Raw genomic sequence first — 16,215 nt, 5'->3', positions numbered from 1 at the left:
TGTACACCGTGTACGTGTCGTACCCTCCGTGTATGTACACCCGTGTACGTGTCGTACCCCCCCTGTATGTACACCCGTGTACGTGTCGTACCCCCCCCATGTATGTACACCCGTGTACATGTCGTACCCCCGTGCATGTACACCCGTGTACGTGTCGTACCCCCTGTGTATGTACACCCGTGTATGTGTCGTACCCCCGTGTATGTACACCCCTGTACGTGTCTAACCCCCGTGTATGTACACCCGTGTACGTATTGTACCCCCCCTGTATGTACACCCGTGTATGTGTCCTACCCCCGTGTATGTACACCCGTGTACGTGTCGTGCCCCCGTGTATGTACACCCGTGTACGTGTCGTGCCCAAGTGTATGTACACCCGTGTACGTGTCGTACCCCCCGTGTATGTACACCCCTGTACGTGTCATACCCCCGTGTACGTGTAGTACCCCCGTGTATGTACACCCGTGTACGTGTGGTACCCCCCGTGTATGTACACCCCTGTACGTGTCATACCCCCCGTGTACGTGTAGTACCCCCGTGTATGTACACCCGTGTACGTGTCGTACCCCCGTGTATGTACACCAGGGTACGTGTCCTACCCCCCCTCTACGTTCGTGTCGTACCCCCGTGTATCTACACCTGTGTACGTTAGAGTCGTACCCCCACCCGCGTATGCATGGAGCGTACCCCCACCACAACATTCTAAGTACGGAGCGCACCCCAGGCCCCAACATCACAACCGCATGTACGAGTCGTACCAAGCCACACACAAGGACAGCACAGTACAACAAAATGGCCCATGTACACACCGTACACACGCTAAAAACGCACGTACACAACCAGGACAAACCAAAACGACACAAGAATACACCATTCGAATGGCACAAAGCCACAAAACATGTTCAACAACCACTAAAACAACACATTCACTGACCTGCAACTGCCAAAAACAAACAGAGGCCCAAAACACCACCACTCCTTATAACACACCCACCCAAAGTTCAAACACAGCCACACCCACCAATGGACCAATAAAAAGGGCCCACACACACAAACCATGAGCCTTTGCAACAGACCCACTGCTGCCAGACCCCACAGACAACCTACAGCACCATACTATAAGCTTTACCACACCTTACACTTGCACACCTTCACACACACACCTTCACAAACACCCCCTCATCACATTCACACACACACCTGCACAACCACACCCACACACCCACAACCATCCACACACACCCCCCCACCATCTACACCCACACCCCTCACCATGCCCACTAACAAGAATCCAAAGTTCACTAGCCGAGAGTTGGAGGTCCTTGTCGATGAAATCCTCAGAGTCGAGCCACACCTCTTTGGAACATTGGTCAGACAGACCAGCATTTCAGCAAAAACAGCCATGTGGCAGACCATTGTCGATGCTGTGAATGCTGTTGCGGACACCAGAAGGAACAAGCAGGAATGCCAAGCCAGGTGGTACGATCTGCGGAGGAGGGTCCGAGCCAAGATGACGGATGAACACAACCAGGCCAACGTCACTGGAGGAGGGCCGTCCCGCAGACCCGTACACTACCATCCCTGGGAGGAGAGGGTGATGGCCATACTGCCGGTGGAGGCAGTGGACGGATTAGACGGACTCCGAGACCCGGGTGAGTACACAAACAACTCACCTCACATGGGGGGAACGTCATCCACAACCAAACTCACAAACAGGCACGCAACCACCCCAAGCTATTGCATGACTCTACCACACTCCATGAACACGCACATGCCACTGGCGCCACCATGCCCCATGCACCCAGCTGGACAATGTCAAGTCACAGGCCACAGAAAACACCAACACAAGACACGGTAACCCGGATGGCGGTAGTGTGGGCCCCAAAAATCACATAGTGCAACTCAGAAGCAGACAACAATGCCCTCTGCCCATATGGCCTAGGTCACAGCCAGACAAACAGTGTGTCCCCACACAGGAAAGACTTGCCAGCAAATGGCGGACGCCTTGCATTAAGACATGGGGGTGAAGGCACTTTTTTGCACATGACAGCAGCTAATGAACAGCCAACACTGTGAAAGAGTGGCAGCACACACCACCACAGCAGCAGCGCAGACACACACACTACACCCAATGGGTGCCTGCTGGTCAGAAACAAACTCACATCAACAAGCCAAGGGCCAGTCAAAGATCTGCAAAAAGTGTGTGCCTAGGAAGCTGGGCTGAGGTGACAGAGGGTGACACACAGAGGGAGGGAGAGGGCGACAGAGAGGGAGGGAGACACAGGAAGACGGACAGAGGGAGGAGGCCGACACACAGAGGGAGGGAGAGGGGGACAGAGAGGGAGGGAGACACAGGGAGACGGACAGAGGGAGGAGGCTGACACACAGAGGGAGGGAGAGGGGGACAGAGAGGGAGCGAGAAAGGGACACACAGGGAGAGCAAATCAGCCTTGTGGTGTGTGGGAATGTCTGCTCGTCAGCAGGTGGACTGCGTGCATGTAGACAAGGGTGGCCAGTGCCAGCACCCCCCTCTCCTCCATGGCAAAACACAGGGCCATGTCACAACCTGTGCACGAGCACAACGACAGCTACCTGCATCATATAAGTGTGTGGAACAACTTCATGTGCCCACGTACAGTGCTACACGGAAGGCGCCAATGCACGGCTCGCCACACCTGCCCACTCCACTGCTGACTGCAGTCACACTTGACGCAGCAAGTAAAACTGTGCCACACATAGGTAAAGTCACCAAAGCTGTGCCCAAGGGACATACCCATGCACAAGTGCACTGTGAGTGGAATGCAAGACAGATCCAAATTCCCAGAGGAAATGTTCCAACTTTGAAACTAATGAAACATGGATGTTGCATGGAACGAAATTAACATTGTCTCTCTCACACACAGGTCAACGTCGTGGTTCACCCCCCAACACTGGGGGGGGGAAGACTCACAGGACCCGGCTCTGCGGGAGGCCGATCCCACCGGCAGCGACGACTCTCACCACTCTGTGGACGACCCCGACCAACCTGGCCCCTCTGGTGTCCAACGACCTGCAGCACCTGCGTCAGGTACAACGGGGCCAACCACCACCCCCACTCCTGCCACATCCCAGGAGACACCCAGGATCCCTGCCCCACCACCACAAAGCAGCCAGGCTGGCCAAGAGGGACACGGTGTCCCGGGCACCCAGGAGGAGGCAGGCGACAACGCCAATGCCACCCCTAAGGGGTCCCGGAGACCCGATGTGCCCACAAGGGCAGGCCTGGTGCAAGTGGGCAGGGGTGGTGGGAGTGGAGGACGGCAGAGGCACCAGCCTGACCAGTTGGCTGGGGAACCGGTATATTCCCATGTCCGAAACATCCTGGACACATACCGGCAGGACACCACGGGCATGGCCCAGGTTGTGTCCACCCTCAACGATATGAAGGGGACCCTCGATGAGATCAAGACCCAGCAGGCCCAGCAACATGCGGAGCAACATGCCTGTCTACTGCAACACCAACGGAGGATGGAGGACAGACAGGCTGAGATCGTGACGGTGTTCACGGGAATTCACAGTACACTCCGTCGGATGGCCGACAACATGGGCAACCCTCCCTGTGCCAGAAGGCGTAGAACATCACCACCCACAGGGAGGGATCAGGAGGAGGAGGAGGAAACATCCGAAGGAGCATCCCAAACATCGTCACGGCCTGCTTCTGAGGGTACACGCAGGAGGGTGGGTCGTCCACGGAAAAGACCGTGAGGGTCGGCGCTACAGCACCATCTCCCAGGACACCTGGCCTGGCACATGGCCCACTGGAGCAACAGCAGCACAGCATCAAAAGACATTCTCTGCCACATGGCCTTGCTGGTCACTGTCTGACCAATGTTGACAAAGACTGTGGCATGGACTCTGAGGATTTCTAATGGCAAGGACACCAACTCCCCTAGTGAACTTTGGATTCCACACACCCGGAAAGCCCCTCATGTCAACCCCCCCCCCCCCCCACTAAAATAAAAAGTCACACCATGAAGAGAAGATGCCTGCTGGTTGCATTATTACCTTACATGTGTCTTGTAAAGTCTAAACATGCCTGAGTTCTCTTTTGACTTCAACCATCCACACCCTGGGGCCTGAGTCTGGCACAGGACACACGGGTCACAGTGTATTAGGCAAGACAGACATGGAGCACCATACACACCCGTGATGGGCCCAACCAGCTGAGGGGGTGGCCGCACAACCGTGCCGACAGACATATTGAGTACAGCAACAGTCATGCGCAGAGGTCAGGGATCATGTCGAGTGTCCTGGGGGGCACCCAGGTATGTGTAGACAGGTGGCAGAACCATGTCCTGCAAGCTTGAGTCAGGTGGATGCAGAGAATGGTGGCCTGGCCAACGTTGGATGCATGGGGATGGCACATGTCACAATACCCACACAGTCATGGACATCATGCACAATACACAGTCTAATCCCACACAAACAGCTTGCATCTCGCTACTCTACACATAGACACATAGCCACTATCACGGAAAACCATGCCAGACATGCTGTATGCACCGTGGCAACACACCAGCATTGACTGAGAAGAGGCACCTTGGAGGCATAGGGACACCTTTATTAGTCATGTATTCGGTATTGCAGAGGCAACTCGAAGTACACATGAACAGTTCATGTGGAGTAACATGTGGGTCCAACACTGGCACCCCCCTTCTGCAGCACAAATGCGTGATAGCCATGGAACTGGCACACAAGTGTCGGCTAACAGCTAAACACCCCCAGCTGCTCACGGAGAGCCTGCCATACACCATTGATCCGCTGATGTGGAAGTCCCATAGCATGTCAAGCCAATGCAAACCGTATGTGTCCGAGGGCAGTGTTACACACATTGATGCCATCATCACATTCCACAATCCCATCACTGATGACTGTCAACAAGTCTGACCATTTATTCAGGTGTACCCAGCTGCATGTAATGTGTACCATGGTGATGCAACATGTCTGCAGAGGAACCAAACATCGACAGGGGCAGTGTGCATACATCGTGAACAACTGCCACACCCAATACACCCCTGATGCATCCCTTACCCTAAGGAGACTTCCAAACGTGTCCGTGCCTGTAACGCTGAGTCAGCACACGATGACGTGTCAATGAGGAATAGCAGTGCCACAACAATGCAACCAGCAGACGGCATGCGCAAGTACCTGGGGAAGAGAGACACACAAGAAGTCAGCCACAAAAAGCACAGCCACTTGCATGTGCATGTACTCGACACATGTATGGATGACAACATGCTAGGTCACAATTATGACTGGGGAAATACAACCATCACTGGCACCATCACTCCAGTGACACACCCACACACACCTCTGACTCACGTGCCATACATGCAGGTGGAGACACACATCGCAACACATGCCACACAGGGACCAATGCGTGCACACTCAGACACTGGTACTCACCACTAAGCAAAGAAGTCGCGTATGAGCCGAGTCCGGATGTCCTCTTGCGGCTCCACATCCTCCACATCACTAGCCCCATTGCCAAGCCCTTAGTCCTCCACGGGTGGATGGTCCTGGTCATCTTGATCCAGGATGAGTGGCACAGCTTTCTCAACTGCCATGTTGTGCAGCATGCAGCAGACCATGAAGATTTTGCAGACCTTCGCCGGGGCATATGGGAGGGCGCCGCCGGTCTTGTGGAGGCATCTGAATCGGCTCTTCAGGAGGCCAAACGTCCTCTCTATCACTCACCTTGTCCGGTCATGGGCGGTGTTGTAGCGGAGCTGGGCCGGCGTGATGGGGTTGCGGAGAGGTGTGATCAGCCATGGCATGTTGGGATAGCCAGCGTCCCCTACATGGAAAGCACATGGACATAAGCAGGACAGGAGAAGCGGTCATGCTGGATGTCTACGCAAAATACAGGACAGACAGTGTGTACCCACCAACAACACATGCTCGTTCGTTGCGCAGCTGCGTCATCATTTCAGGCACCCTGCTACGCCTCATGATGTAGGCATCGTGTGCTGATCCTGTAAAACGAGCACAGACACGTGAAATCACCATGTTGGACAGACACACCGCAAGGGCATTGATGGAGTGGTAGTGCTTGCGATTCCGGTACGCTACCTCCTGTGCCTGTGGTGGTACCAAAGCCACATGTGTCCCATCTATGGACCCAATGCAATGGGGCATCCCTCCCAGGGCATAGAATCCACGCTTGACCCCAGTCAACATTTCAGGGGTAGGAAAATGGATGAAGTCATCCAGGTGAATCAACATGGCCTCTAAGAAATCATGCAGCACACGGCAGAACATGCTCTGGGACATGCCACCAACATGAGCTATGGTATTTTGAAAGGTACCCGTGGCTAGAAAATGTAGGGCTGCCATTACCTTCAGCTTGGGTGTCAGTGCCGTAGGACACCTGTGCAGCGGTTGCAGGTGTGGTGCCAGTCTCGCCGTCAACTCCAGAATCAACCGTTGGGGGAAGCGGTAGCACCGGATACAGTCATTCTCCCGCATGGCAGCCAAGTCCGGAATTGGTCGGGGAAGAGGCGGCGCTCTGCAGTAATTTGGAAGTGACAAGGAAGAGTGAGTGCACCACAACAACAATGTATTTGTACTGAGCACATGTTAATCTGTCTATACACATATGCTACATACGGAGTCAGGTATGTGCCACATGCCCTGGACACGTATGGCTGCCAGGTGACACTCCTACCAAGACCCAGCTACACACGGAGATTGTGAACCTCCACATGCCATGGCATGGGATTAGCTGTGTCCCAGTGCAAGTGAACAGCCAGACGCAAGACAGGAGTGACATACATCCACACATCAGCAGAAGTAGGATGTCGATTGCAGAGACTGGTAGCGGAACACTAGAGCCACAGGTCACATGACATTACACTAGGACAGCCCACACACCTTGCCATGAAGGTGTACATGTCATGACTCACCACACATTCATAGAGAGGATGCAGACATGTCCTTGTTACGCTACTCCGTGTCCCATGCATACATACGCACCTCACATCCGATACCACATGTGGCATGGTGTGCGGAACAGTGTGCAATGTCAATCTACACACAGACACATGTTGGTTGCTGCAACAGCTGCAGCTTTTGAGGGAGCTCCAACATCAACCTAATGGGAACCCCCCACACATACATGACATAGTCACATCGTGCACCGTGGGTAGTGACATGTCGGGTGTGGTAACCCCTGTACCGGGCCTCAGGGGACACTTCCGTGTGTTGTGTCCGTGCCATGCAAGTGACGCTCATCACAAGTGTGCAGTACGACATGCACACATGTCAAAGGAGTCAAGGGCATGTCTGGCACACATTGCACCGTCACACATTACATGTGTACACATCTCATCATACATCTGGTGCCTTCTCGACTCAGGAGTAATGTGCCACATCACAGCCTTTCACACCTGTGCCCCACACATGTAGTACTGCCCAGACAATGCCTTGATGTCCATCCATGGACAAGTATGTCAGCCCTATTCCTTCCTGTGTGCTGCCTGTCACCACTGTGATGTGTGAAAACCACCGTACTGCTGCTAAGAGGGCCTGTGTACGTTCCCATATCACTATGGGAGTGCTGCCGTATGTGTACCCATAGTGATGGTGAGCGTACAGGCATGTGTACGGTCAGTAAGTATGCATAAGCAAGAACACCCATAGTGGTACAGCCCATACACGCGTGCGTACGTTCACTATCACTATGGGTGTCCTCGCGTATGCGTACTCGTAGTGGTACGGCCCGTACACGCGTGCGTACGTTCACTATCACTATGGGTGTCCTTGCGTATGCGTACTCGCAGTGGTACGGCCCGTACACACGCCTGTACGTTCACTATCACCATGGGTGTCCTCGCGTATGCGTACTCGTAGTGAGGGAGCACTTGCCTGCACATCTCTGGATTCCACGACCCAGCTGCTGCTACTGATTCCCTGGAACCATGTCAAGGTCTGTGGAGAGGTCACAGCCCTTCACCCTGGAGGAGAACATGGCTCTGCTGGATGTGATCCTCCCACAGTACCCCATGCTGTATGTGCGTTCAGGGTATCAGGTGAGTGCAGAGTCCACTGGCACAGACTGTGTCCCTTTTTTGTGACTGTGACTTCTGGCATTGTGTCCAGGTGTCTCACACATGCTATGTACTGTAGGGGGGGTCCCAGGGGGGGAATGCCTGATGTCTCCCTGCCAGAGCATGCAGTGGTGCATGTCTGCCATCCTCACTTGCATTGTGTTTACTGTGACAATCACTGCATGGTGCATGCCACATTCTGCCTGTCTTATCCTCCTGGGAATGTTGCCTCTACAGTCCTCATGTGATTATGTGGTCAGCCCAGTGTGACAGGTGACTGTACCCACAGATGTGTGTTAGTTCTGTGTACCTGTGCTGAGAGTGTCCACATGATGTGTTTGTACCCTGGACATGGGTGTGTGTGTAAGTCCAGCAAATCAATAAGAGAGGGGACTAGGAGCGAATTGAAAAAGGTCCTGAACCAATGCTCCTAAAAGTCATATGTTATTCCAACGGATGGTTGCAGTTCCTACACAAAGACAGGGTAGTAACAGCCAAAGGATAAGCTGTAGAGAGTAGGGGATGTCTCCAGGGACAGAGTGAGTGTGCAGAGTGAGGAGAGAGTACTCCTTGTTGTGGTACTTGGTGCCCTCACACACCCTTGCGGATGTTTAGCATCATCATTGGGCACAGTTGCTCCTCCTGGGGGTGGCGCTGCAGTCCCTCACGGGCCCTTGGTTAGGGGCTCTCTGGTGGAGTTCTCTTAGGAGTTGCCACATTTGTGAGTGTGGGTGTGTGGGTAGAGGTGTGCTAGTGAGTGCAGGTTATAAAATTGAGACAGGGTCCAAAAATAGTTTAATTAAGAGGTCCCTGGTTCAAACTAAAACATTGACGGGGATGGAGATGCACGGTAGTGCTATTATGAGAGGGGAAACAGAACCAAATAAAGTCCCACTTCTCTCAACCCGTATAGTGTGTTAACAAAAGTGATATAAAGAAAGTCAGGTCAACATGTTTCGCGCTATCTGATGGTCCCTATTGGATCCAAGAGCGCTTCGTCAGGACCAAAAAAAAGAGTATTAGAAGAACGGGTTCGGGAAGAGACAGCCCGTAATCCCATTCGTTACCTAGGTCTGGTATGCTTGACAATTCGTGTCCAGAATCCGTTATTATACGTGAATCCTGTTCACAGCCCTCTCCTACTCGGTGATGGGCTCCGTCGGCGTGAGCCGCGTAGTAAGGTTAACGCGTTGCCTTACGTTGCGGGGTGACCTACCCGTGCGGTTGCTCTGCCGGTGTGTAAGTCCCCTGTCATGTGGGTGGGTGCATATGTGGAGTAGCAGCCCAGCTGCATGAGGGATGGATATACCCTGGCCATGTGATGTGAGCAGGGAGCAGTGCTGTGTGTCTGACGTGCAGCCCCACACCTGTGAGCCCCCCCCAGTCTAGTGGCACATGTGCAGAGTGAGGTTTGTCGCTGCATTTGGCAATGGCAGGTGAATGTCCTGTGCCTGTGTGTGTCTGTGTACTCTGCTGCGGTAGCGTCAGTGGCCTGTGGCATCTGACTGCTTAGAGGTGCTGCACATTATCCTGGTGTAGCTTGTGATGCACAGTGTGAGCCTGGATCATTGATTGTGTAGTTGCCCTCATTCCACCTGTGTCCTTTCAATGGCATGTACTGCTTTCGCCCTTCCCCAGAGGATCATGTCCCTATGACAAAGGTGCAATGCGTTGGATGCATACTATGCCCTGTTGTAAACAGCAAATGTGTTCTAATATGTGTCTCTGTGACATGTGCCAGGTGTATTGATGTAGTGTCACTTGCTCATCCTCACAGGTAGGCGCCTCTGCCAAGGAGCAGATATGGCTGACCGCCGTCAGCGCCGTGAGGAGCGCGGATGGTCGGAAGCGGCGCCTGTCCCAGGTGAGGAAATGCTGGCAGGATATCCGGTGCTGGACGCGGAGGATCGCACGGGTCCTGCTGGGGGACTCACCTGAGAGCCATAAGAACCGCGGGCGCCGCCGACTGAGCCACATCCACAAGCGTGTGCTGCCGGTGGACTTGGAGAGGCTCTTACAGGAGATGCAGCAGCAGGAAGGGGGTAGGTACATGTGTGCTTGTTGTGTTTCACCAGCATTTGTAAGTGCACAGTTGCATGGATACACTGCCAGGTTTTAAAGGTGCTGTGCAGATCCAGTTACCCACTGTATAGCTGTGCTCTCCTGCCTCCCTTCCCCTCCTTGCAATGTGTTCCCTGATCTGTGTGTAGTCACTCCTTCACAAGGTTATCTAGGCTGGCACTTTCTCCAGAGGAACTATGCCTGTAGCATCATGTGTGGGGGTGGTGTGTAACCGGTTTTGGGACCTTGCCTGTGCCCTGTCCAGTTCAGTACATGTGGGTTCCATGTCAGTTGGCACTGATGCTGAGTCCAGACATAGGAGTTAGTCTCACAAGTGTCATGCCTTACAGTGCGCATGTCCTATATTGTGGCCTGTGACATGATGTGCATGAGTGTGCGATACGCATAGTGCAGGGATGGTGGCGTGTGTTGCAGTCATTCCCATTCAGGACCATGGAGCTGTGTTGCCACTACTGTCCCCTGGGGCATATTTTCCTAGGTGTCATGTGTGTCATCACAAAACGTGGACACTCTCAGTGTCTACAGCATAGGTTGTGCTCTGTGCCATTGTCCCCTGGCACCATGTATATTGACGTGAAATGTAGTACAAGTGTCCACTGTACAGCCTGACCTGATTTTCCTTGTTCAAAGTGACAGTGGCCAGTGCCTGTGTGTCTTGTTACAATCATCTGATGCTGGCCATTTGTATATGATTATTTGGACAGGCGCACCTCAGGTATTTGGCGTCCAATCTTGCATTTATGCATCCCCTGTGTATTTCACCCAGACTAAGAGGTGTACGTGCCACCTGTGTCTCAACAGATTGTCTCATGTAGGGGGTGGTTGGTGCGGGGCAAGCCTACATGTCAAAACCTGAAATCTCCTTGCTAGTTCTGGCCAGTGTGTGATGTTTGGCTGGACATACACTCAAGGTGCAGTGAGCCAGTCATGTTGGGCATGTTTTCAGTATTACCTATGCAGCATGTGCCTCAAGCTCATGGATTTGGTCCCTCCTCATCCCTATTTTCGGCAACGCTGTGTGGTGCAGATGCAGTGCTGGATTGTCCCCAGGGCCTGGCTCCTCTGTCAAACTCCATTTCATGTCATTTGCTATTGTGTCATGCTCTCCATGGATTTTCATTGGCATGGTGGGTCAACCAACTGTGTGTTGCATGCCCTACAATCTGTACCTTGTTTTGTAGATGTTACTGATCTTACTTTTCAGGCTATGCACTGTAACCTACGTAGATTGGACTCATGTGACATATGTATACAGGTGTGTGATTAATTGCTGTCTCTTCACCTTGCCCACAGCATCGTCGGGGGACACGGAGGGAGACATGAGCACAGACGGAGCGGAGGGACCGAGCACCAGTGCCAGCGTTGACATTGTGGCTGGCACATTGAGTGGTACAGAGGCGGAGGAGAGTGAGGCAGAGGACCTGTCCACTGGCACCACCGAATATGAAGCCGACGGGTCCGAGGATGATCTCTCCGAGTGGGCGGAGGCTGCACCACCAGCTGACAGCGGCACAACATCGCACCCCGCCCCCTCCATTGCCATCAGCCGCCTCCCACTTGCTTGTGTCCCTTCCCAACGTCCACGGTCACCACATGTCTCCTTCCTGCCAGGCACCGCACCCCCTGCCCCTGTCTCCACTGCTGACGCCAATGCCGAGTCTGTGGACATCCAGCGGCAGTTGCAGGTTGGTCAGGCTGCGATCCTTAATGTCCTCCATGGCCACAGCCAAGTGCTGCACAACATGGAGGCATACTTGGAGGGCATCTTTTCATTGTAGGCTGACCAACGGCAGTTGCTGAGGTCCATAGACTCGACACTGACTGCAGCAGTGGGTCTCCTGCAGCGCTACATCCCACCCCCTACCCCTGCCCCATCCACACTTCCCACTCCCATGCCTGTCCCACGTACACCCAGACGTACGCATGCACACACCACAGCAGACACAGGCACCACACCAGCAGGGAAGGTCATACGCACACCTCCTGGCACGCACACACAGGGTGAAGTAGGCACACCCACTGGGTCGGGGGGTAAATGTAAGACACGCAGCCAGAGTGGGAGTCCGCATTCCACCCAATCCACTCCCTCCAAATCCCCTCCCCTCAGCTCTCCTGGCCACATATCACACAAAGACTCCTTCATGGCCGCTCTGTCCCTGAGCCCCACAGTGACACCACCCCGCAAGCGGTCAAGGGAGTCCCCGGTCAGGGTGGTTGATTCCCCCCCCTGTCTACACCCTCCCCCAGTGGCGCTGCGACCCATCCCTCTGACCCCCCCCCCTCCTTGGGGCCTGTGGTTCCTTCGGGTGCAGGGGATTCCCTGGAGGACCTTGCTAAGGTGTGCAGCGAGATCCTGGCCTCCGCCTTTGGCCCTGCCCCACCCCCTGTGGTGGAGTCCTCCATGCCTGCACCCACGACGCCTACCCTTCGCCCTCCTGTCCCTGCGGTGCCTGGTTCTTCCCCCCCCCCATGATGCCCTCACCCCTGTGGAAGACGACAGAATCTAACTGTGCAGGCAAGCTAGGGGACACGCATCCCACTGTGTCCCCCATCCAGCTGTGATTTCTGGACTGCCCTATGGGCTTTGTACATATTGAACTTCCTACAAACTTTTTTGGTTCATGCTCAATAAAGCAATTTATTTGTTTCCTCTTGGAACACTACTGCTTTGCTGGTATTGCTGTTGGTGGGGCTGCTACATGGTTTTGGGTGGTGTTCATGTGTTGGGTGTGTGGGAAATGTAGTAGTGTGCTGGTCATAGGGGGGACCCTGGGATCTGTGTGCCATCACACGGTGTTAGCTAGGTTTCTCTGTTCATGTAAGCAGTTGCTGCATGGTGAAATTGTCCAAAGGTGTATTCCTTGCTCTGTGTACCCTGACATCTTCCCTGCAGGGTGTTCCCAATATTTAGCGCTGAGCTGTGTGTACATTAGCTGGGTGTGTGACGGACTCCTTCAACTTTGCACATGCATGCTGAGCAATGTCTCCAACTGCATCATTCGTGGCATTCTTGGTAGTCATTGTACTTGTGTATGTGGACTATTGACATGACTTCATGTGGACATGTTTTCTTTTCTGGGCTAAGCATGCGTATACTCCCAGCCTCGCACACATGTGGTACATGTACTGCAGGGTCTTTGTGCACCTGACTGAAATTTGTGGGCATGGTATCTTTGGCTACTCCACCCTTTGCGTTACATGGGCACTGCTGTGAATGTTAGGCACACAACCCTCCTGCGTCTGGGCACTGCTGGGAGTGATAGGCACACACCCCTCCTGTGTCTGGGCACTGCTGGGAGGACTCTGCACACACCCCTCCTGTGTCTGGGCACTGCTGGGAGGACTCTGCACCCACCCCTCCTGTGTCTGGGCACTGCTGGGAGGACTCTGCACCCACCCCTCCTGTGTCTGGGCACTGCTGGGAGGACTCTGCACACACCCCTCCTCTGTCTGGGCACTGCTGGGAGGACTCTGCACACACCCCTCCTGTGTCTGGGCACTGCTGGGAGTGATAGGCAAACACCCCTCCTGCGTCTGGGCACTGCTGGGGGGACTCTACACCCACCCTTCCTGTGTCTGGGCACTGCTGGGAGTGATAGGCACCCACCCCTCCTGCGTCTGGGCACTGCTGGGGGGACTCTACACCCACCCCTCCTGTGTCTGGGCACTGCTGGGAGGACTCTGCACCCACTCCTCCTGTGTCTGGGCACTGCTGGGAGTGATAGGCACCCACCCCTCCTGTGTCTGGGCACTGCTGGGAGGACTCTGCACACACCCCTCCTGTGTCTGGGCACTGCTGGGAGGACTCTGCACCCACCCCTCCTGTGTCTGGGCACTGCTGGGAGTGATAGGCACCCACCCCTCCTGCGTCTGGGCACTGCTGGGAGTGATAGGCACCCACCCCTCCTGCGTCTGGGTACTGCTGGGGGGACTCTGCACCCACCCCTCCTGTGTCTGGGCACTGCTGGGAGGACTCTGCACCCACCCCTCCTGTGTCTGGGCACTGCTGGGAGGACTCTGCACCCACCCCTCCCGTGTCTGGGCACTGCTGGGAGGACTCTGCACCCACCCCTCCTGTGTCTGGGCACTGCTGGGAGGACTCTGCACCCACCCCTCCTGTGTCCGGGCACTGCTGGGAGTGATAGGCACCCACCCTCCTGAGTCTGGGCACTGCTGGGAGTGTTAGGCACCCACCCCTCCTCTGTCTGGGCACTGCTGGGAGGACTCTGCACACACCCCTCCTCTGTCTGGGCACTGCTGGGAGGACTCTGCACTCACCCCTCCTGTGTCTGGGCACTGCTGGGAGTGATAGGCACCCACCCCTCCTGCGTCTGGGCACTGCTGGGGGGACTCTACACCCACCCCTCCTGTGTCCGGGCACTGCTGGGAGGACTCTGCACACACCCCTCCTGTGTCTGGGCACTGCTGAGAGGACTCTACACTCACCCCTCCTGTGTCTGGGCACTGCTGGGAGGACTCTGCACCCACCCCTCGTGTGTCTGGGCACTGCTGGGAGGACTCTGCACCCACCCCTCCTGTGTCTGGGCACTGCTGGGGGGACTCTACACCCACCCCTCCTGTGTCTGGGCACTGCTGGGAGTGATAGGCACCCACCCCTCCTGTGTCTGGGCACTGCTGGGGGGACTCTACACCCACCCCTCCTGTGTCTGGGCACTGCTGGGGGGACTCTGCACACACCCCTCCTGTGTCTGGGCACTGCTGGGAGGACTCTACACCCACCCCTCCTGTGTCTGGGCACTGCTGGGAGGACTCTGCACCCACCCCTCCTGTGTCTGGGCACTGCTGGGAGGACTCTGCACCCACCCCTCCTGTGTCTGGGCACTGCTGGGAGGACTCTGCACCCACCCCTCCTGTGTCCGGGCACTGCTGGGAGTGATAGGCACCCACCCCTCCTGCGTCTGGACACTGCTGGGAGTGATAGGCACACACCCCTCCTATTTAACAATATGTACGCTTAGAACATACACGTGTGTGGGTTCGCTCCATGGGGGTACGGTTCGTACTTACACTGTTGGGGTGGGAGTAGGCTCCATATGTACGCGGGTGGGGTACGGGTCATACTTACACTGTTGGGGTGGGGGTACGCTCCATACGTCCGCGGGTGAGGGTACGGGTCGTACTTACACTGTTGGGGTTGGACGTATACGTACGCGGGTGAAGGTACGGGTCGTACTTACACTGTTGGGGTGGGGGGTACGCTCCATACGTACGCGGGTGGGGGTACGGGTCGTACTTACACTGTTGGGGTTGGGGGTACGCTCCATGCATACGGGAGTGGGGGTACGGTCCGTACATATCCGTCCCCACGCTATGTGATGCTTGTGCGGGCGGTACCCAGGCCTTTGCCACGTGGGTACAGCCGTCCTGCCATTGTTGGGGTAACATAGGTGTGGGCGTGGTACGACTCGTACCCACGCTCTTAAGGCGTGGGTATGGGACGTACCTGTATAGTTGTGTTGCCGGTTCGCGTCGTCAGGCACTTCCGTTGTGGCGGACGCTGGCTTTGCTGGACACGCCCCCACCCCCTCGTAGTGACCAGGGCATGGGGGTCAGGTATGTCCAGGGCATGTGTGCTGTGTGACTTTGGTGGTGGTTTTGTGGTCTGCCCCTGGTCCTGCCCCCCCCCTTTCCCCCCCTCCCTTAGTTGTTCTGACCTTCTGCGGCGTCTGCGTCGGAACCTGTAGAGGAGGTCGACTGCTATGAGGGCCGGGATGACACGTAGGTTCGGGTCCATGTCTGTCCGTCGCGTACAGGTCCTCCTTGTTCGCGTCGTCCTGATTTCCCGGCAGTTTTTGGCAGCCGGAAAATATTGTCCGTGCGGGATGACGTCGGTGCGAATCGTAATTCCTGGTTCGTGAATGGCAGGCTGCGTGCGTCCCGACGTCATGTAGGCGCTTTCCCGGATCGCACTTGTATGTTTATTTTGGTCGGTCGGGGTTTTGTACGATTCGTACGGAAATTGTGTTTCCGTGCAAATCGTAATTCCATGTTTGTATATTGTTACGACCGGGTACGCGTCGGACGG

This window comes from Triturus cristatus, chromosome 11, assembly GCF_964204655.1.
Source record: "Triturus cristatus chromosome 11, aTriCri1.1, whole genome shotgun sequence".
Classification (NCBI taxonomy): Eukaryota; Metazoa; Chordata; class Amphibia; order Caudata; family Salamandridae; genus Triturus; species Triturus cristatus.
The sequence above is the reverse complement of the archived record's forward strand: the minus strand, read 5'-3'. Positions refer to the sequence as shown.